The sequence below is a fragment of the Pongo pygmaeus genome, chromosome 8 (assembly GCF_028885625.2).
Source record: "Pongo pygmaeus isolate AG05252 chromosome 8, NHGRI_mPonPyg2-v2.0_pri, whole genome shotgun sequence".
NCBI classification, from domain to species: Eukaryota; Metazoa; Chordata; class Mammalia; order Primates; family Hominidae; genus Pongo; species Pongo pygmaeus.
This window is the reverse complement of record NC_072381.2, coordinates 96,839,270-96,861,581: the sequence shown is the minus strand read 5'-3', so window position 1 is coordinate 96,861,581 and position 22,312 is coordinate 96,839,270. Positions and strand designations below refer to the sequence as shown.

Here is a 22,312-nt window from a genome sequence, read left to right as displayed (position 1 = left end):
TAATATACACTGCTTAGATTAATAGTAATGCTATATTTATTCTTTGTCTAGTCATCATTTGTATTTAATGCACAGTTAATTATTTTGCATGTTTTCCTAATGAGGCACATTATTTTGTTAAAGACCTTTTTATATATGAGTAGCCAACCCTTTTCCTGTCATATATGTTATATTTTCCTCCCCTCCAGGTTTGCCTTTTCTTTTTTGTTTGTGATATTTTCTGTTATAAAGAAGTTTAAAGGTTTTATATTGTCAAAATTTTTATATTTTACATTTTGATTTATTTTGGTTTGTGCTTAGAACACCAGTTGATTTGAAATGCTACTATTATAATATCTGAGGATTTTCCTGGATATTAAATTCTGTTCCTTGAATCTGCCCATGATTACCCAAATTCCAGCCTAATATTTACATTATGGTGGCTTCTTAGTACATTTTATTAGTTTGTTGGATACCTTTCCCCACACTGATTTTTTTCTCAATACTGCTGCTTTTTTGTGTATGTTTATTCATGCAGATGAAATTTCAAATCAAGTCAAATTGAAGAGAAATCCTGTTGGCATTTTAGTTGTCATTGTGCTGTTTGGATTAATTTCTAGAGAATTGAAATTCAGCACTGAGCCTTTCCTTTCCAGAAACATGGACTATCTTTCCAGTTTTCCTAAGTCTCAATTACGCCCCTCAGTAAAGACTTGTAGTTTTCTTCATATTAGATCTGCATATTTATTTTAAATGTATTCTTAAGTATTTTTTGTTTCTGTGATTACTGGTATATATGAAAACCATTATTTTAGCATACATTTTGCAGCAAACCACCTACTTCCTGGAGTTTCTTCCACTAGTCTTTCACTGAACTTATTTTAATCTATTCTAGTAGAAAACCGGTTCATCTATAAATAACGACATTTCTATCGGCTCCTTTTAAATATTTATTTGTTATTCAGTTTACTTATCTAATTCAACTAGCTAGAAATGTCAGATTAATTTTTGAAAAACCCAAGCCTGTGGTAATAGTGAACATTCTTGGCTTTAATGGGAAACCATCTAGTGTCTCACCATTAATACCATTCTGAATATCAGTTTGAGATACCTTTTTAAAATCATTTTATGAAATATTCTTCTTTTAGAATTAAAAATGTTAAGTGAAATATTTTTATTTCAATTAATTAATATAATTGATCATATTAATATATTTTCCATATTATATAATCTTCTAAAAACATTAAAAAATTCTTTTTGCATAGAGACGAGATCTCACTCTGTTGCCCGGGCTGGTCTTGACCTCCTGGGCTCAAGCAGTCCTCTTGCTGTGACCTCCCAAAGTGCTGGGATTACAAGCATGAGATGCCATGCCCAGCAAAATTTCTAATGTTTTATTTAGGATTTTCAAAACAGCTTTATTGAGGTACAATTGACATAAACTAAACTACATCTATTTAAACTGTAAAATCTGATAGGTTTTGACGTTTGCATATAATTGTGAAATCAATAACATAATCAGGCCCAAATATTTCTTCATTCTTTAAATTTTTTTTATTTTGAATTTCTTTTTTAAAATTTTGAATTTCTATGAGTACATAGGTGTACATATTTATGGGGCAGATGAAATGTTTTGATACAGGCATGCAATGTGAGATAAGCACATCATGGAGACTGGGGTATTTATCCCCTCAAGCATTTATCCATTGCATTACAAATAATCCAATTACACTTTTTAAGTTATTGTAAAATATAGAATTAAATTATTATTAACGATAGTTATACTCTTTCTCTCCTCACATTCTTCCCCACGTCTCACCCCCAGGCAACCACTGTTTTGCTTTCTGTCATTGTAGTTTTCAATTTTTTAGAATTTTCTATAAATGTAATCATACAGCATAAGATTTTTTGGGGGTCTGCCTCTGATGTGGTTTGTATCTGTCTCTACTCAAATCTCATGTGAAATTGTAATCTCCAGTGTTGGAGGTGGGGCCTGGTGGGAGGTGATTGGATCATGGGGGCGGGTTTTCCCTTTGGGGCTGTTCTTGAGTTAGTGAGTGAGTTCTTGTGTGAGCTGGTCATTTAAAAGTGTGTGGCACCTCCCCTCCTTTCTCTCTCCTCCTCCTGGTCGGTCATGTAAGGCATGGCTGCTTCCGTCATGATTGGAAGCTTCCTGAGGCCTCCCTAGAAGCTGAAGCCGCTGTGCTTTGTGTGCAGCCGGTAGAACTGGGAGCCAATTAAACCTCTTTTCTTTATAAATTACCCAGTCTCAGGTATTTATTTATAGCAGCGTGAGAATGAAAAAATACAGCCTTCTTTCATGTAGCATAATTATTTTGAGATTTTTCCATGCTGTTGTATGTATTGATAGTTTATTCCTTTTTTGCTAATATTACATTATATGGATATATCACTTTTGTTTATCCATTCACCTGTTGATGGACATTTGTGTTTTTTCCAGTTTTTAGCTATTACCAGTAACGTTGCTATGAACATTCATATACAAGTCTTGGTATGGACATATGTAGCACAACCTTCACATTTTATGAAAAGAAAACCAAAGTACAGAAAGTAAGTGCCTGCTTGAAGCAACTGCTAAGTGGCAGAGCCAGAACTCGGAAGGTGCTGGACTGACCTCTTGTCTGGCGATCCTCCCACAAACCCCAGTGTGGAAAGACCAGTGAGTGGCACAACATTAGTTGGAATAGGGGTTAATTTTAGTATCCTCACTGGGCCAAAACTTTATGTCTTTCTTTGTTTTTTAGACAGGGTGTGGCTCTGTCGCCCAGGCTGGAGTGCAATGGCATGATCTCGGGTCGCTGCAACCTCTGTCTCCTGGGCTCAGGTGATTCTCCCACCTCAGCCTCTCAGGTAGCTAGCAGTAAAGGCATGGGCCACCATGCCCAGCTAATTTGTGTAATTTTTTTTTTTAGTAGAGATGGGGTTTTGCCATGTTGTCCAGGCTGGTCTTGAACTCCTGGGCTCAAGCAACCCACCCACCTCAACCTCCCAAAGTGTTGCGATTACAGGTGTGAACCACTGGGCCTGGCCCATAGTTCTTTAATAAGTCTTGAAATCAGTGTTAGTGCTCTAACTTTACTATTTTTCAAAGTTGTTTTGGCTATTCTAGGTTCTTTGCATTTCCATGTGAATTTTAGAATTAGCTTGTCAATTTCTTAAAAAAGCTTCTGGAAAATTGATCGGGATTGCATTGAATCTATAGACCAATTTGGGGATAATTGGCATCTTAATAATATTAATTCTACCAATCTAGGAACATGGTATATCTCTCCATGTATTTAGTTCTTTAATTTTTTTTCAATGTTTCGTAGTTTTCACTACACAGGCCCTTGACATTATTTGTCCTCTACATCCACAGATTTGTTCTTAAAGTATTTCATTTTTTGGTGCTATTATAAATAATATTGTTTCTAAAATTTCAATTCTGATTTTTCATTGCTAGTATATCCGGAAATAAAATTGATTTTTATATATTGATCTTATATCCTGTGACATTTTAGACTCACTTATTCATTCTACTAGCTTTTTGGTAGATTCCATCAGATTTTTACAGACAAACATGCCATTTGTGGATAAAGACAGTTTTACTTCTTCCTTTCCAATCAGAATGCTTTTTATTTCTTTTTCTTGCCTATTGCACTGGCTAGAATTTCCAGTACAAGGGTAAATAAAAGTGGTAAGAGTGAACATTCTTGTCTTATTCCTGATCTTAGGTGGCAAACATTTAGACTTTTACCATTAAGTTTGATATTAGTTGTAGGTTTCATAGATTTTTTTATTGTGTTGAAGAAGTTCCCTTCTGTTCTTAGTTTGCTGAGTATTTTAGCAGGAATGAATGTTGTGTTATATCAAATGCTTTTTATGTGTTTACTGAGATGACTTTTAGGTTTTTAGTTTGTTTACATGGTGATTTGTGTTCATTGAATTATGAAAGAAAATTTTCCAAAAATATACTTCTGGGTTACAATTTTCAAATTTTATGTAAGATCTAAAATCTCTATTTATATCTTAAATAATTATATATTTTCACTTTTATTTAGGTTTTAATATCAAGGTTATACCACCTGGTAAAATGAATTGGTAAACATTTCTTCTTTCTCTGTACTTTTTAGCATATAAATTATGTATTCCTTTTAAGATTTGAAAGAAAAAGATCTGTGAAACCACATGGGACTGTAACCTGGTATCATTGGGGGAATATATTTTGACACACTTAAAAATTTCCCTCTTTGGTTATTATTCTATCAAGTTTATAACCTTTTCATAGAAGATTTTGTAATATACATATTTCCAGAATTGTTTTGTTAATAGAGACTTTAAAAATTTATCTGCATTTGTGTCTCCTTTCTCATTTCTTATATTGTATGTTTGTATAGATTCTCCTTACCTTGATTAGACTTACCAGAGGTAAGTTTTATTGGTCTTCTTTAAAAATAAACCATCTTGGCCGGGCATGGTGGCTCACGTCTGTAATCTCAGCACTTTGGGAGGCTGAGGCGGGCAGATCACTTGAGGTCAGGAGTTTGAGACCAGCCTGGCCAACATGGTGAAACCCTGTCTCTACTAAAAATACAAAAATTAGCCAGGTGTGATGGCAGGCGCCTGTAATCCCAGCTACTTCGGAGGCTGAGGCACAAGATCACCTGAACCTGGGATGCAGAGGTTACAGTGAGCCAGGATTGTGCCACTGCACTCCAGCCTGGGCGATAGAGTGAGACAGTCTCAAAAGAAAAAAAAAGAAAAAGAAAAAGAAAAAAAAAGAACCATCTCTTAAACTATTTAATACTTTAAATTGTTTAATTTCTGCTGTCAGCTGCTGTATTTTTTCTTTCCTCATATTTCCCTTAAGCTTATCTTGTGGCTCTTTTTATGGCTCCTTGAAATGATGTGTATTTAACTTATTTTTATTTTTTTGTTTGTTTGATTATAAATACTTGAGACTTCACATTTTCTTCTGGGTACTTTTCTGAGGAAAAGTTTAGATAACTAATGTTTTACTTATTTCATAAAGAATCTTTAACTGCAGTTTTATACTCTTTTTCTGTTCCAATCTATTTAAGATGGTGTTTTATAACCCCAAATTGTTTATTTTTTGTTCATTTTAAAAAATTAATTGCTACTTTATTAATTGTATTGTGGTTAGGAAATGTAAACTGTACAATTTTTAGTTTTTAGAACTTGTGATTTTCTTGTTCACTAGGATGTGATATAGTTTAAAGTTCATGAGATACAAAGTGTTATATATATATTTATTAACACAAAGTTTTAATTATACTTTTATAAACTATGTTTGCTTTTGTTAGTTAGATCTATTCTGAAAAGAGGGGTATGTTAAATCCTATTATAGTTCTAATTTTTCACTTTTCTCTTTATTGCTAGCAACTTTGGCTTTATCTATTTTGATGCTATGTTATTTGGTGCATGATAATTCATACTGTATTTTTGGTATGTCTCCTTTTTATCTATCTAACATGACCCCCTTTCTCATTTAAAAATTATTTTTGGTGTAAATCCTGTTTTGTCTAATATCAACATAGTGAGGGTCCCAGATGACCTTAAAATTTGTTTCAGACATTTTTATATGAATCTGACTAACCAGTAAGATCAGGCATGTCGTTTGCTTCAATGCCTTTTGCTATGTGAATGGTTGCCTTCCATTGTTTCCAGCAGTAATATAGCATGTTTTCTTTTGTATTTTAAAATTATTCCAATGGGAATAGATAAGTGAGTAGTAATCCGATTCCCATATCAGACTAGAAACCCCTACCTCCAGGCTTGACTTTTTTGTGTAGCCCATTCCCTACATGGATCCCCAAGCATCTTTCTAAAATGCAAATCTAATCCTGTCTCTCCCTGTGTTAGTCCATTCTTACACTGCTGTAAAGAAATACTCGAGACTGGGGAATTTATAAAAGAAAGAGGTTTAATTGACTAGGAGTTCCACATGCCTGGGGAGGCCTCAGGAAACTTACAATCATGGTGGAAGGCGAAGGGGAAGCAAAGACCTTCTTCACGTGGTGGCAGGAGAGAGAAGTGCAAGCAGGGGAAATGCCAGATGCTTACAAAACCATCAGATCTTGGAAGAACTCACTCACTATCAGGAGAACAGCGTGGAGGAAACTGCCCCCATGATCCAGTCATCTCTCACTGGGTCCCTCCTTTGACCTATGAGGATTATGAGGATTACAATTCAAGATGAGATTTGGGTGGGGACACAAAGCCTAACCATATCACCCCCAAAAGGCTTTAGTAACTTGATGTTCTTCTTTGTGTCCAGTATAATACTCCTGACCACTCCAGACTCATGGCACTCCAGTTGCCCTGAATACATGGCCCTTTCCTGATGCCTCACCTTTGCACAGGCACTTCTCTCCTTCTGGAGTGCCTTTTGGCGTATTTTTCACCTTTAAAAACAAAGTCCTCCTAAATTCCATTCATCCTTGATCCAAGTCAACTGTATTTCTGGATGGAACCCTCCCACTTCCCCCAGGCACAGTAACTTTCTTCGTTTTCCATGTTATCATGTTAAATGGTTTATGCCTCTGTAGCAGTGGTTAAAAGTGAGGACCCAGGAATTAGACTATTCTTAAACTAGCTGTGTTACCTTGGGCAACCTAACCTTACCAAAACCCCACTTCACAGGATGGTTGTGAAGATTAAATGAGAAAATGCATGTAAAGGGCTATATAGTGTGTGGCACATAATAGATACTTGGTAAATGTTAGCTTCACTATTATCATTCTGAATTTTAATCTATCTGCTTTTATATTTCTATGTCCTTCGCTGTCCCGTGAGTGCCTTCAAGGTAAAGGCTCTATCTTAGTCACCTTTGCATCCTCCAATGCCCAGCACAATGACTAAATAATCATTTGTTAAATGAATGATTGACCCCCTACATACTACACTTCTGTGTTTGGGGAGGCAATCTTCCATCACATAAAACTCCCACTCTCCCCTAACTGCACTTCAGCTGAATGTTCAACTCCTGAATAAGCAAGAGTTGACATTGCTTTAAGAAATAATTGTAGCATACTTAAAAGATCTGTGGTTTTCCAGAATTCAGCAGTTCAAATTTAGATGTGTTGTCCACAAAACAGCTGGAAATGTTTATTTTCCATTTTAAACATGTAGTTTATGGTGAAACATACAATTAAATACTTGGAAAAATGCAACATGGCTTATTTAATTATTGGCATGAATAGATGGAGCATTTCATAATAATATGGCAACAGAATAGAAGTCAGTTTTTTAATGAAAGGCACTATTTTGATACAAACTATAAATAAATATGCAGTTCTCCCTAGTTGAAGATTATACCACTTGGTGTTTGGTTTGACTGATTTTTAAAGGAGCAGTACTGGGTTTAGGATAAGCTGCCCATACTCTTTTATCCATATTAAAAATAGTGAAGATAATACTAATAAAAATAATAGCTGCTGCTATGTACTATATGCCTACTATGTGCCAGACATTGAGCCAATATTTTGCATTTGTTAATTTTTGTTATCACAACAACCTAGCAAGGCATATATTATTATCTCAGTTTAATAGGTGAGGAAACGGAGGCTTAGCAGGTGTATTAGTTTCCTGTGGGTGCTGTAACAAATTACCACAAACTCGATGGTTTAAACAATAGACATTTATTCTCTTACAGTTTTGGAGGCCAGAAGTCAGACATCAGGGTGTCAGCAGGGCTGTTCCTTTTGGAGGTTCCAGGGGAGCATCCATTCCTTGCCTCTTCTGGCTTCTGGGGGCCGTGCATTCTTTGGCTTATGGCCACATGACTGCAATCTCTGCCTCCATCTTCATATTGCCTTCTCCTGTGTGTGTGTGGTGCCTAATCTCCTTCTGTCTCTTTCTTATAAGGTCACTTGTAATGGCATTTAGGTCCCATCTGGGTAATCAGGATAATCCACTCAGACCAAGATCCTTAAGAACTCACACCTGCAAAAATTTACTACATATGGTAACATTCACAGGTTCCAGGGATTAGGATGTGGACATATTGTTGGAGTCATTATCAGCCTACTTCAGTAGGATTAAGCAACTTGACTCAAATTCATAACCAGTAAGTGGCAGCTGTGAGAGCTGAACCCTAATCTATTTGACTTTAGAGTTTGTAGTCTTTGCACCATTTCTCAAAGTAGGCATTTGTAAGATAACTTTCTTATCAGGAAGCAGTGATAGGCAGTGGTGATGGGACAGAGACAAAAGAGTTCGGAAGTAGGGATTCACCCGGCAGGGGGGAGGCAGTGTGGTGATCTATTTTCTCTTTGTTTCGGTTTCTTTATTTAAAATGGTAACTCTCCAGAAGGACTGCATAGGAAGAGGGCCAGATCCTCTGGGGAGATTCACTGGGTCTTACCCAAAGTGTTTTTAATAAAAAAGCCAAGTGTCAGGAAGCCTCGGTGGGGACCCTCGGTTTTGGCAGGCAGGCAGCGTTCAACATCCAGGAGGACTGAGAATCACAACAGAAGAACTTGTGATTGTGGTGGCTGAAATGATCTTATAATAATCCTTAATTATATACTGTTTTTCTCCCTGATCCTATTTTTTGTTTTCTATAAGGTATGGTTTGGCCATAAGGCCAGAAAGATTTCACAGGCCTGAACAAAAATTCTGCCAGGGACAAAGACACTACGATTGTCTCCTAATGTTTGGTTTGGATCATTAACTAAGCCAGTGAGTATGAAACTAGAATGTTTCTCTGCTTCAATTCACAAACTCTACACAGATCCCAAAGGGTGTCTTATGGCCTGGTTGTCATCTTGCTGTGTCTAGCAGAGCTGATATTATGAACACATGCAAATTTAGATTCTGTTTGATTTTTAAAGTAATCATGTCACAGTTTCCAGAAAAAAAGTTGTTTAAAAAGCCCATATTGTGAAGGAAGTGAAAATATATCAAATTAGGTACCATGTAGATGGAAATAGTCAAAAGGAAATAACTTAATTTGAAAAGTCACTACTCTCAACTTTAGGTAGTGTCAGTTTTAAATAATGGAATGTTAAAAAGAAAGCCTGGAAAAAGGTACATATGCTATTTATAAAATAAGAGTGCAACAAACATCCACCTCCCCTTTCCTGACAGAAATGGAAAGGTCACAATTAAGTAGAAAACCATCGTGTAACTCCCGTGGAGAAAAGCAGAGAGAAATATTTTCATCTTACTATTGCCAAAGACTAGCCATTTTTGGATCAGTCATTTCTGATCAAAACCAAAGACTTCAGAAAATTAGATATTTAACTTTTACCATCTGAAAGCTATAACAAAGAGCATCTACAAAAACAAAAACTTGGGGACAATTTATAAGCTTTTAATATTTAAACCTTTGCATAATAGTTAAAAACCTTTGGATAACTCATAGACATGGTTTTCAACATCTTATTCTGAAAGCTTTAAAGCATATAGAAACGTTGAAATAATTTACAGTGAGCATCTGTATACCCACCATTTAGATTAGGGGTTGGCAAACCCTAACTTGGCCTGTGGGCCAAATCTAGTTGCTTGCCTGTTTGTTTTTGAGACGGAGTCTTGCTCTGTCGCCCGGGCTGGAGTGCAGTGGCGCAATCTCGGCTCACTGCAAGCTCCGCCTCCCGGGTTCACGCCATTCTCCTGCCTCAGCCTTCCGAGTAGCTGGGACTACAGGCGCCCGCCACCAAGCCCGGTTAATTTTTTGTGTTTTTAGTAGAGACGAGTTTCACCGTGTTAGCAGGGTGGTCTCGATCTCCTGACCTCATGATCTGCCTGCCTCGGCCTCCCAAAGTGCTGGGATTACAGGCGTGAGCCACTGTGCCTGGCCCACTTGCCTGTTTTTGTAAATAAAGTTTTACTAGAACACAGCCTTTCTCATTAGTTCAGATATTGTCTCTGGCTGCTTTTGCACTACAATAGCAGGCTTGAGTAGTTTCCACAGAGACCGCAAAGATTAAAGTACTTACAATCTGACCCTTTACAGAAAAAGTTTGCCAACCCCGATTTAAATGATATAGTTAACATATTGCTGTATTTGCTTTATCGCCTATCCATCCATCAGGCCATGATAAACTTATTGTTAACAGTGAAAAAAATATAAGATAGTCATTTGGTGGTCAGAGTCATTCCTGAAACAGTTAAGGATTATTACTATAAGTAAAAATTCCAAGAGAAAAAACTAAATTCAAAAATGGGAAAAATCACTTAACTTTGCTATTTGTCATTATCGTTAGGCTTGTTCTCAGCCATCATGTATAATAACATTAGTTACAATGTTAGATGCAAAAACCAGATTAACTGAATTTCTGAATTTTACTTTATTTCTGCTTGAATTATATTGATTTATTTAGGTTTTCATCTCTCAACTTGGAGTACTTAGTGGCTTTTTATCAAGGTAATATTTACATTCCAAGAGACACACTTCCTCAAAAAATTGGGTAAAATTAGGTAAATTAATTATTATTTATGAAAATTATTATGTATAATATGTATTATATTATAAAAATTAAGTGAAAATGAGTAAAAACTAAATTTTAATTAAAAACATTTTTTTAGAGACAGAGGGTTTCGCTATGTTGGCCAGATTGGTCTTGAACTCTTGGCCTCAAGCAATCCTCCCACTTTGGCCTCCCAAAGTGCTAGGATTACAGGCATGAGCCACTGCGCCCAGCCATTTTTTACACTTGAATAGTATAAACACATATTGTTGGTTAGTTGTTAATGAAATTGATTTGTGTAGTTAGGAGTGTTACCATTTGTGCATTAAAGTCTAAAAGAACTAAAAGAGTCCTTTCTATGCTGAAGACAGAGTTAGAGTTCTAGGTGTTTTGGGCAATGTGAAGATGGATCAGACCAAGTGTCTGTCCTGAAAGCATATAGTTGAGTGTCAGCATGACTACTGTAAGACAGAGCAGAGAGTGTTTCTATTCAACATTGTAAGAGTACTGTAAGTGCTGGGGGAACAGAGGAGAGGTGAGGCTTACGTTTTATTCTCCTGGATAGGTGAGCTCCTGAAAGAAACAGCATTTGATAGGGTCTTTGAAGACATTCAGAAATGAGGGGAGGAAAATGAAGAGCAGTCTTTGAGAAGTAAGATTGGGAGAACATTTGCAAGCATTTGGCTTTCTGGTGGAATATACAAAGCTTGTGAAATTTAAACACACTTGTGAAACCTGTATAGAGTTTTCATTATCATTGGCTCCTAATGACCTGTAATCATGTGACAACTTTTAGTAAAACAAACAATAATCTTATGACATTGTGGTTTACTGGAGGGTAATTGCTAATCATTCTCTTCCTGCTAGCACAGTAGCTGGTTAGGTTCTTGGCAGTGATACAATTTAAATAATCATTTGCCATGTAGTACATTCAGTGGCTTAAATGAGTTAATGCAATCTCCAGTAAAGACATTGCTATGAATATGTCTTAAGAAAACAATAAAAAGTGTAGATAAATATTTAAGTGTGAAGATAATCATATTAGTTTGGTGCAAAAGTAATTGCGGTTTTGCACCAGCCAAATAGTATTATTTATATGAAACACTGAAAAATATACCCATGTTTAATGTAGAGGGACTGCTAAATAAATTATGATACTGCAGTGAAATAAAATGCAGGTCGTAAGTATTAGTTTTTTGATACATTGTTAATGATACAGGAAATGGTAATGGTCTAATATTTCAGGATAAAAGCCATATACAAAGAGATAGCTTATAAAATTGTATAGCATGTGCCCAATTTGGGATCTAGTACTTACTCTTAACAAAGGAATTTCACCTGAGGAAATAAACCACAATAATTTGGGAAATGAAAAAATAAGGATAAGAATTTTGCCAAGATAATGTATGTTTTCCATATAGGAAACTTTATTAAAAAAATTTATCCTGGGTTCTGGTGATATGGCTGACTGAAATACCACCATATTATCTTCTTTCGTCACTTCCAACACATATAAATACAAGACAAAGTATTACAACAAAAAATTTAAATTTTAAACTTACAACAAAGTGAGAGAACTCTCTTGGTGCAAAAAACAATGAGGAAATGTGAAGCCAGCTGTGTAACTTCGTGAGCCGATGCCACAGTGGCTCAGGAAGATATGTATCTGAAAGTAGACCCATGAGGCTAGTAGTTGGGATTGAATATCTGTTTTCATTTGAGGACAGGAGGTGTGGGCTTAGACCGTTGTAAGACAGGAAACTAGTTCTGAGAGCTAGAACCCTTAAATGGCTGCACTCTTAGTAAAATAGACCTAGAAGCAGTTTGTTTGCCTACTCAGGGAAGTAATGCAAAACATCTCTCCACCTTAGAGAAATCAGAGACCCAGCTTGTGTCTTGTGTGAGCGGAGTCCACATTTATATTTACCCAAGTAGTCCTAGAATTCTCAAGCTAAGAAATAACGTAAACATAGGTAACAACCCAGTGCAACTTGTGGAAGCAAATACCAAACCTCTCTGTAGCAACTCTTCTGTAACACAAGTCCCCCCTACCTACCTCCCACTTGCCCCCTGACCAAATCCCTCCTGGAAATACGCTCACAGTAAAAAATACAAACCCATAAGGAAGAAATGCTCCCAGAGGGAGAGTCAACAGACCAGATGGAATGAGTAACCCACATATTTGAGATCAGTGAGCTAAAGGATACTATAAAAATATGTTTAAAATGATAAAATATATAAAAGGCAGCACTCCATGGCCAGTCAAGCTGACACATAAAATTAACTATCACAGTCTTGAACCCAGACTGGTGTGTCAACTCTGCACTCCAGGCTCCTCTACTTAACTTAATCACGGTAGTGAGAGGACTCACCAGGAAAGTAGAAGGTGAAGTCTTCTGAAGGGACTGAAGAGAGGGGCTGTTTTTGATGCTGTTATTATCTGGATTCTGATATGAGGAATTACTTGTATTTTCAAAAGAAATGGGCTAAGAGCACATTTACTACAATGGACTTAATAAGGTCTTTGAAAGGTGTAGTTTTTAGACTTCCTTATCTAAAAGACCCATACGTGAACAAGGCTGTCTAACCTTTAATTGTTTAGTTTTTAAGACTTAAATAATTGAAATGTTTAAGGAAACAAACAAATAAGACCCAACACTCATTATGCTCTTTTGATTGTGTCATTCCTCTGGAGCTTGACCTCATTCCTTTCTCGGATTATACCCTTTTGGGAAAAGTGTATCCTCACGGGTAAGAAAGTGTGCCACCAGGAAACCTCTTTTCCTTTTCCCCACTCACATCAGTTCCTTGCACTTGACCAACCTGATGCTTCATCAGGATGAACTGAAAGGAATCTCTGAATGACAAAAAGGGACACAAGAGTAATCCACTTAGAAAACTTCAGGCACAGTTAATCCTCCAAGAATGACCTCGAAGTAAAACAACAAAACAAACAAGCAAAAAGAAATGAGAGTTTTTTGAAAACATCTGTTGGTCATTACAATCTTTTGCACCTAGTAATTTACACGTGCCATTTGTTCACACAGTCAGTTAATAGTGCCAGTCATTGCTCAGCCACTGGGCATTTACCAGTGAAGAAAATAGACAAAACCCCTGACCTCGTGAAGATTACTCTGTAATTGGGCTGGACAGAAAAGAACTAAAATGAATAAGGAAATTATATAGATGTTAAAAGGTGATAAGTGATATCTAGAGAAATAAAGCAGAGGGAGAATTTCCCATTTTAAATAGACTGCTCGAGAAAGGCCCCACTGAGAAGGTGATATTTGGGCAAAGACCCAAAGGAAGAACTGAGAGAATGAATCATGCGGATATCTGAGCAGAGTATTCCAGGTAGAGGGATCTGCGAGTGTAAAAACTGAGCACAGAATCTATGATGATTAAAAAAAAAAGAATATGGAGGACTTATAATAAAATGCAACAGACCCTTGTTCCATCCTTTCTTCTGGCAGCATCAATGCCCAAAGGTGATTGTCTTATTTCTTTTTAATTGTTTCTGGTTTTAGTTCTGTCACTTACTTCCAGATCCTAATTAATATGCACATGTATCTCCATCTTGATTTATCAGTTTTAAATGTTATCTGTTAACCTCCTGCATCAGATGAGGATTTTGCTCATATCATTCTGCCTCCTCTCCTTATTCCATCCTATATTTGATAGATATACATGAGTTTTAGTCATGACATTAGTTACTATTATAACTTTAACACACTCAGACTTCTATTTCTGGTTCCATTGATTTTGTGGGGAGAGAACTACTGCAATAGGGGAGTGCAGACAGATCCCTGGGGTTAGGCAAAGGTCAGAGGTCTGGATATGAGCACAGAGTCCAGAGCCTTTGAAGAGACACACAGAGTTCAAAGCTGCTCAGCATCTGGATTGGCCTCCAAGGACAAAGATGATGAAATGTCAGTACCGTTGATGAAATGTGAGTACCATTGGTCAAAGTGCAAACTGAGATTAAGAGTGGGAAGTTCAAGTGGGCTTGGGTCTGGTGTGGGGGACCCATTCATGGGAAGACTAGAGTTTAAGGATAAGAAATTTGAATATATGGAGAGACCAAGGTACTGGGCTCTCTTCCATGAGCTGAGAAGGAGTGCTCTCCTCATGGCAAATTCTAGCTCTTGGCTGAGCAGCTTTGAACTCTTGCGTTTTTTGCCATTAAAAGCAATGGCAAAAACCTGAATTACTTTTGCACCAACCCAATACTTCCTCTGTTCTGCTCTAAATTCCAAGAGGGCTGCCCTGTACACCGCATTTCCCAAGCTTCTTTGCCAACTGGCTTCTGTCTATGTTTTACCCATGGGGAACCCAGTGGGGAAGTTGGAGAAAAATAGAAAAAGAGAAGTCAGGGTATTCCATTTCCTATTTCTCTGATTCAGAGGGTGTCTTGAGTTTCTAGCTTCTGTCCTGTTGCCCTGGCTTCTGGATTTTCATAATATGGTTGTAGCAACCTCCTGCTGTTGTGAATCCCTGAGTTATCTCATTTTCCTTTGTTTGGCCTCTCGACTTTTCCAAAACATTTTTAACTGGTTCTCTAAATTAACTTACCTCCATGGAACCACCTGGCATGGGCTCCATTTTCCTGAGTGGACCCTGATTAATATATGTTCCAGACACTGAAGACATTTTCCTATTACTGAAATAAACTCACTGTTTCCTAACTAGTAAATAAAGATAGTACTACATTTTAGGCTGATTCCTTATGATTATTAATATTTTTTAAAGCCTTAACCTTTATTTTCCTTCATTTCAGCGGTGTGTTTTCACACATGATTATTGTCTAGTGCCTCTGACACACTCTAGCAATGGCACCTCAGAAAAGAGGCTGGACACTTTGCCTTTCGTAACTGTCAACCCAGATGGAGTAGGGCTAATGGTGATACGCACAAAAAGTGTTCTTGAACATAAGAACGATTTAGATGTAAATAAATCATTTGAACATATGGCATCTACCTAGCTGTTCCTGGAGATAAAATTGGGGAACTGTTGACTAAAATATGAACCCTATAATTACAAAAGACTACCAGATAACTAATGAATTAGCAATATAATTCATATCTATTAGGAAGTTCCAGAGAAATCATGGCAATTATGGGCTGGTAAATTATTTTCACAGTAATTTTGGAACATGCAAAATTTCTGGAAGATAATTAGGCAATATATATCCTAAGTCTTCAATGTGTTTGACTGCATTTTCACTGCTAGAAATTTATCCTATAAAAAAATGGATTTATGCTTATCATTCCATTTCATTACAGTCTAATTTCTGACTGAAAGAAAAAAATTCACCTATATCTACATCAAAAGAGACTTCATTAAATATATTAAGATATATCTATACAATAAAATAATATGCAGTCATAACAATGATGTGTAAGAATAATAATGATATGGGGAAATGTCTATGATTTATTCATAGGTAAAGAAGCAAGTTAGGTGATTTTCTTTTTTTCTATGTGCTTGTCTCTATTTTTTTAATAGTCTAGAATAAGTTTATTTTATAGATAGGTAAACAAAAATGAATATTATAAAACTTGCCTTAAATTCTAGTTTTAAAAGTCAGCAACTGGTGGTTTTTTTTTAACTTGATAATTGTGGAATAGAGGACATGTTTTGTCATGGTAGCGAATCTCATTACAGTTAAAATACCCAGGGTTTCACTGTACTAGGAAACAAAGGGTAGGGAAAAAAAGTGACTCTATTGCAGATAGAGGTTTGCAATTTTGTTAAGCATATTTTTTTCCAAATCATTTTATTAAAATTTGAAATACTAGTAACCAAATCAGCATGGTACTGGTACCAAAACAGATATATAGACCAATGGAACAGAACAAAAGCCTCAGAAATAACGCCACACGTCTACAACCTTTGACAAACCTGACAAAAAGAAATCTTTTTGACAAATGTTTGATAAACAAATCTTTGACAAACCTTGCAAAAACAAACAATGGGGAAAGGATTCCCTATTTAATACATGGTGCTGGGAAAACTGGCTAGCCATATGCAGAAAACTGAAACTGGACCCCTTCCTTACACCTTATACAAAAATTAACTCAAGATGGATTAAAGACTTAAAAGTAAGACCGAAAACCATTAAAACCCTAGAAGAAAACCTAGTTCAGGACATAGGCATGGACAAAGAGTTCATGACTAAAACACCAAAAGCAATGACAACAAAAGCCAAAATTGACAAATGGGATCTAATTAAACTAAAGAGCTTCTGCACAGCAAAAGAAACTATCATCAGAGTGAACAGGCAACCTACAGAATGGGAGAAAATTTCTGCAATCTATCCATCTGACAAAGGGCTAATATCGAGAATCTACAAGGAACTTAAACAAATTTACAAGAAAAAAAACCCCATCAAAAAATAAGCGAAGGATATGAACAGACACTTTTCAAAAGAAGACATTTATGCAGCCAACAAACATATGAAAAATGGCTTATCATCACTGGTCATTAGAGAAATATAAATCAAAACCACAATGAGATACCATCTCACGCCAGTTAGAATGGCAATCATTTAAAAGTCAGGAAACAACAGATGCTGGAGAGAATGTGGAGAAATAGGAACGCTTTTACACTGTTGGTGGGAGTGTAAATTAGTTCAAACACTGTGGAAGACAGTGTGGCGATTCCTCAAGGATCTAGAACCAGAAATACCATTTGACCCAGCCATCCCATTACTGGGCATATACCCAAAGGATTATAAATCATTCTACTATAAAGACACATGCACACGATTGTTCATTGCAGCACTATTCACGATAGCAAAGACTTGGAACCAACTGAAATGTCCATCAATGATAGACTGGATAAAGAAAATGTGGCACATATACACCATGGAATACTATGCAGCCATAAAAAAGGATGAGTTCATGTCCTTTGCAGGGACATGGATGAAGCTAGAAACCATCATTCTCAGCATACTAACACAAGAACAGAAAACCAAACACCACATGTTCTCACTCATAAGTGGGAGTTGAACAATGAGAACACATGGATACAGGGATGGGAACATCGTACACTGAGGCCTGTTGGGGGATGGGGGCCTAGGGGAGGGATAGAATTAGGAGAAATACCTAATGTAGATGATGGGTTGATGAGTGCAGCAAACAACCATGGCACATGTATACCTGTGTAACAAACCTGCATGTTCTACACATGTATCCCAGAACTTAAAGTGTAATAAAAAAATTTGGAAAACTACATATTACTTTCATAAACCATTGTTATTGACATCTTCTTGAAATGTTTCTCAGTCCTTTCTTTGACAGCATGAAAGTTACAATGTACCTTTTGAATTGTGTCTCTTCATTTAATACTGTATTGTGAGCATTTCTGTGATCATTGGGATTATCACAGCATAATGACTGCAGAGTATTCCAGCAAGGGGGACAGTCACAGAGTGCTAATTTAGTGGTGGGACTCTCTCATAGGTCAGCGCTATGATGGGACAGCACATTCCTTAGTGACCTGGAAGAGGCCTCACTTCTGGTTTCCCCTGGCTGTGTGGTAAATAATAAGCTAAAGGTGACCCGTTGAGGAGGTGTCTTGCAAACTGTGTTGTGTGACAGGGCGGGAGCACAGTGGGTTGGTATCAGCTTGGATGAGGTTCTGCCCTCGATGTGTGTTCAGTGACCCAAGGAAATTTGTCATATGATCAACGTTCCAGGAGGGACGCTGCTCATTTCTTCCCTCTGCCTGGATTACTGTTGCTCCCTCTTTCTGCTTGAGAATTCATCCTTTAACTCCCAAATGGCTAGAGTCATGTTCCTCTGCCCTGTGCACCTGTGAATACACTTTCCTGTTATTCAGGGGCTGAACTCTGTTCCCCGTCTCCTGATTAATATGTTGAAGCTCTAACCCTCAGTACCTCAGAATATGACTGTACTTGGAGATAAGGCCTTTAAAGAGTTAGAATCATTAGAAGAATTAGAAGAGTTGAGTTAGAACCAGGTTGTTAGGATGGGCCCTAATGCAATATGACTGGTGCACTTATAAGAAGAGGGGATTAGAACACAGACCCACACAGCCAAAGGATGACCATGTGAGCACACAACTGGAAGGCAGCCAATTCTCAAGCTGAGGAGAGAGGGTTCAGAAGAAGCTAAACCTGCCAAAACCTTGATCTTGGACTTCTAGCCTCCAGAATTATGAGAAAATAAATTTCTGTTGGTTAAGTCACTCAGTCTGTGGTATTTTGTTATGGCAGCCCTAGCAAGCAAATCCGCGGATGGGAGAGAGGACTAATAAATGGGCCAGGTAGAGGCATTTATGGCAGCAGAGTAGCACTTAATCCTTGGCCTCCCTCTCTGACCACCTTACTTCATTTCTAAAATGGAGCATTTGGATAAGATGACCCATCTGCAAGGCCCCTTTCAGCATTGACATTCTAAGCTTCTGTACATCATTTGATTTTCTGTTAGTTATTTCTTATGCAGGTTAAAGCAGCACCCTCTCAATAGATTTGGCTCCCTTGCGATCTGTTCTTATGCAGCCAGAGTGTTTGCACAAATCTGATTCTATCACATTGACATTCTGCAAGGGCTGCCCATCTCCTTCAGTGTGAAGTCTAGTCACCTCAGCATGGCCTGCATGGCCGTTCCTTACCTGGTCCATGCCCTTCTCTAGACCTCGCTTCTCCATCCTTTCCCAACCTGCCCTCCAGCCATGCTCAACTATGAGGAACTCGTAGTTCCTCAATACACCATAATCTCTAACACTCTGTGTCTTTTCATGTGCCACATTTCCTGCCTAGAATGTTTTCCCCTCTCCTCCATCTTGGTTAGTTCTACTCACTTTTAAGAACCGGCTCAGGCACTTTCTTCTTGGAAGCCTGCCTGCCCTATCTTTCTTCTCTTCCACCCTCAATCCATTTGGATTAAGCAGCTTTGGATCCCTTTAGCTCCATCATAGCCTTGATCACGCTATTGGATAAAGCAGGGGTTCCAGTATTTGGTGCACACATAAGTACCCTTTGAAAAGAATGCTGATTATAGCAAGAAATAGGTCATATCGGAGTCTCTAAATTGGAAGGGTTGGTATTGCTTGTCAGAAATTTGGCCTAAAATCAAGTCTTAAAGAATACACGAGTCAGAGGGCAATGTGAGGCAGTGAGTCAGAAAATACGCAGACAGCAGATTTTCTATCAATTTGCCAAACATTTATTGAGCATTGTTAGAAGCATAGCTTAGTGCTGGGCAGAAATTTGGACTTAGCACTGAGATGCCACAATTCAGAGGAACAGTAGTGAGTTAGAAATGGCCTGATCACCCCTGCCCCCTTGGGAAGCGAGGGGCCAGGTAGAGAAGAGTGTGGGGGAAGGTCAGCCTCCCAGGTGTGGGTCCCAGGGAACTGAGACTCTGGAGGAAGTGCTACTTACCTAGAGCTTCCAGTGTTCTGAAGCCAAGGTTTGCACCAAGACAAGGAAGAAATCTGTGGCAGATATTAAGAGATAGAGCATGCAGCCTCGGGGTTAAAGAAAGGGGGTGGTTGGGCAGATACAACTCAGGAGACCCAAGTTGAATTCCTGCATCTGCCACTAGTAGTTTTATGACATTGGGCAACTTATTTAATAAATTAATTAATTTTGAACTTCTGTTTTGTAAATCATGAGAAAACTCATGTCTACCTTGCCTGCTTCTCAAGATTTTTGTATCAAATGAGAAAATGTCTATGAAAGAACTCTGCAGACTACAAAACCTGGGCACAAGTAGGATGCTATGAATGAGAGGGGTCCATTCTGCAAAGGGGCAGGCACTGGGGCCGTGGCCTTCCTTGGCCTGCAGGGGCAGGCAGAGAAGGGGTTGCTCTTGGCCAGAGGGAATACGTGGGCAGATCCTGGCAATGGGCACTGGCAACAAAACTAGGGTTGCTGGCATTTATGAGCACCCATCTCAGGAATGACATAATTGGGCTTGGAAAAGTCCAGGGGAGAACTAAGTGCTGAAGGGAAAGGAGCACGTTCTGGGACAGAATACATTGATGGGATAAGAATTCCCCCTCATAGAAAGAAAAAGCTTGAGACTCCATGAATGAATTCAAGAGAAGTGTTAAGTCAGCAATGGTAAAATAGAATGAAACAGTAAAGAGGTAAAGTTCAGGAGGGATTTAGATGTTCATGGATGATAAAATCGAAATGGGTTATTGAGCAGCTTGGAGGACATCTAGGGTAAATTACCACCATGCAGTCTCCATTATGAAGGATTCCCAAGCTTTTTCAAAATAGCCTTTTGTTACCTCTTGTGAGCCTAGGGTTTGATAGCTGCTAAGTCTGATGTCTATTTTTCAAATTCTATTCACTAACAGGAGTTTTCTGCAATGCTTAGTGCATCTGTAATTTCTACTGTAATATCTGTAATTCCTGCTAAGTGGGAAGCTCTGTGAGGACAGAGATTAGGCTGGTCTTATTCACAGCTGTACCCCAGTGCCTGTCATGGCTCCTGGCATATATTGGTACCTAGTCAGTATTGCAAATTGAATGCTCTTTTCCCAAGAATGGCTATTGGGATCCTTCTTGTCCAGAGGAGCTGCCCCTTGAGGACTCTGGCAGCCAGGGCTGACAGAAGAATTCTAACATTTCCAATGGAGATGTTGGGGCTGGAGTCTGGCTCCATGAGGTTTGCCTTGAACCATCCACGCTGCACACTCAGCGGGTGTGCCTTGTCGCCCCATGTCTGACTCTCATTATTTTCAGGTCCTGCTTTCTTCTGCCCTGTTTGTGGTATTGGAACCTCTGTTTTCTATTTATGAGCACCAGTGTCTTTTCCTGCTCAGGCTGCCATAACAAAATACCATAGACTGGGCAACTCAAAGAGCAGACATTTTTCTCACAATTCTAGAGGCTAGAAGCCTGAGGATTAGGGTGCCAGGGTGTCAGGTTCTGATGAAGACCCTCTTCCTGGCTTCTCACTGTGCCCTCACATGATGGGGCAGGGGAGAGAGGGAGGCAGAGAGTAACCTCCTGGTATCTGTTCTTATAAAGGCACTCATCCCATCATGAGGGCCCCATTCTCAATACTTCATCTAAACCTGTCTCACGACTTCATCTAAACCTAAGTAACTTCCAAAGGTCCCATCTCCAAATACCATCATACAGGAGTTAGGGCACCAACATATGAATTTTAGGGGGACACAATTCAGTTCATTTCAACATAGTCCATAAATCTCTAAGTTGATGGCCTGTCTTCTTGGATTCCTTTCTTAGTCATCTGACTTCTCGGATCTAGCCATTTGCAAATGTCTTCCTTGGGAAACCCTAGTGGCTCAAGCCCTAAGCCCAGGTTTGGGGGCAGGTGCTGCTTTCTCCCTGGCCTTGGGGACCAGGGGTTGGGCATTATTCCAAGGGTCCATGGTCCCAGGGGCACCAGGGAAGCAAGGAGAGGAGAATGAGCAGAACCTAAATCAGTCCCTTCTCTTTGCCTGAAGAAGGAGCTGCCCCAAGGACAGATGCTCACTTGATGAGAGTGGGGGGCTTCTAGAGGACTGATATCTGTCCCGGATCAAGTGCCGTCTTTCCAGTAGCATAGCCACAGCCACGTGTACAGCCTTCCCCTCCCATACAGCCAGCAGCCCAATTTGTCTGAGTCTCTACAAGAGCTAGAAATCATTGTGGGCCTGTGGGCCACCATTGTTTTGGGGAGGCTGTGAACAGAGGTTCTTAGTGCCCTCATCAATAGGGCCAAGAGGTTGGTAATTGTTTTGTTCCTACAAGGAGCCCCACATATGAAAGCTGTCTTGGTCTCCTGGACAACATGCCCCCACGCAAGCCTGCCCCTGGCAGAATGCAGCAAGGCCCAGTCTTAGGCAGAGCCTCTTGGGGTCCAATTGCCCCAGGAGAGCTGGGCCTGGCCCATGGCCTGTGACTTGGCCTG

At 38.6% G+C, this 22,312-nt stretch overlaps 1 long non-coding RNA gene across 2 annotated transcripts in view; it reads left to right on the top strand.

The window, feature by feature from the left end:
* LOC129045175 (uncharacterized) overlaps positions 1-22,312 on the top strand; it is a 106,648-nt gene that overhangs the window by 73,226 nt on the left and 11,110 nt on the right. For both annotated transcript variants that reach the window (XR_010127451.1, XR_010127450.1), the window contains exon 3: positions 8,569-8,682. This is a non-coding gene — a long non-coding RNA (uncharacterized LOC129045175). The remainder of the gene's footprint in view (positions 1-8,568; positions 8,683-22,312) is intronic.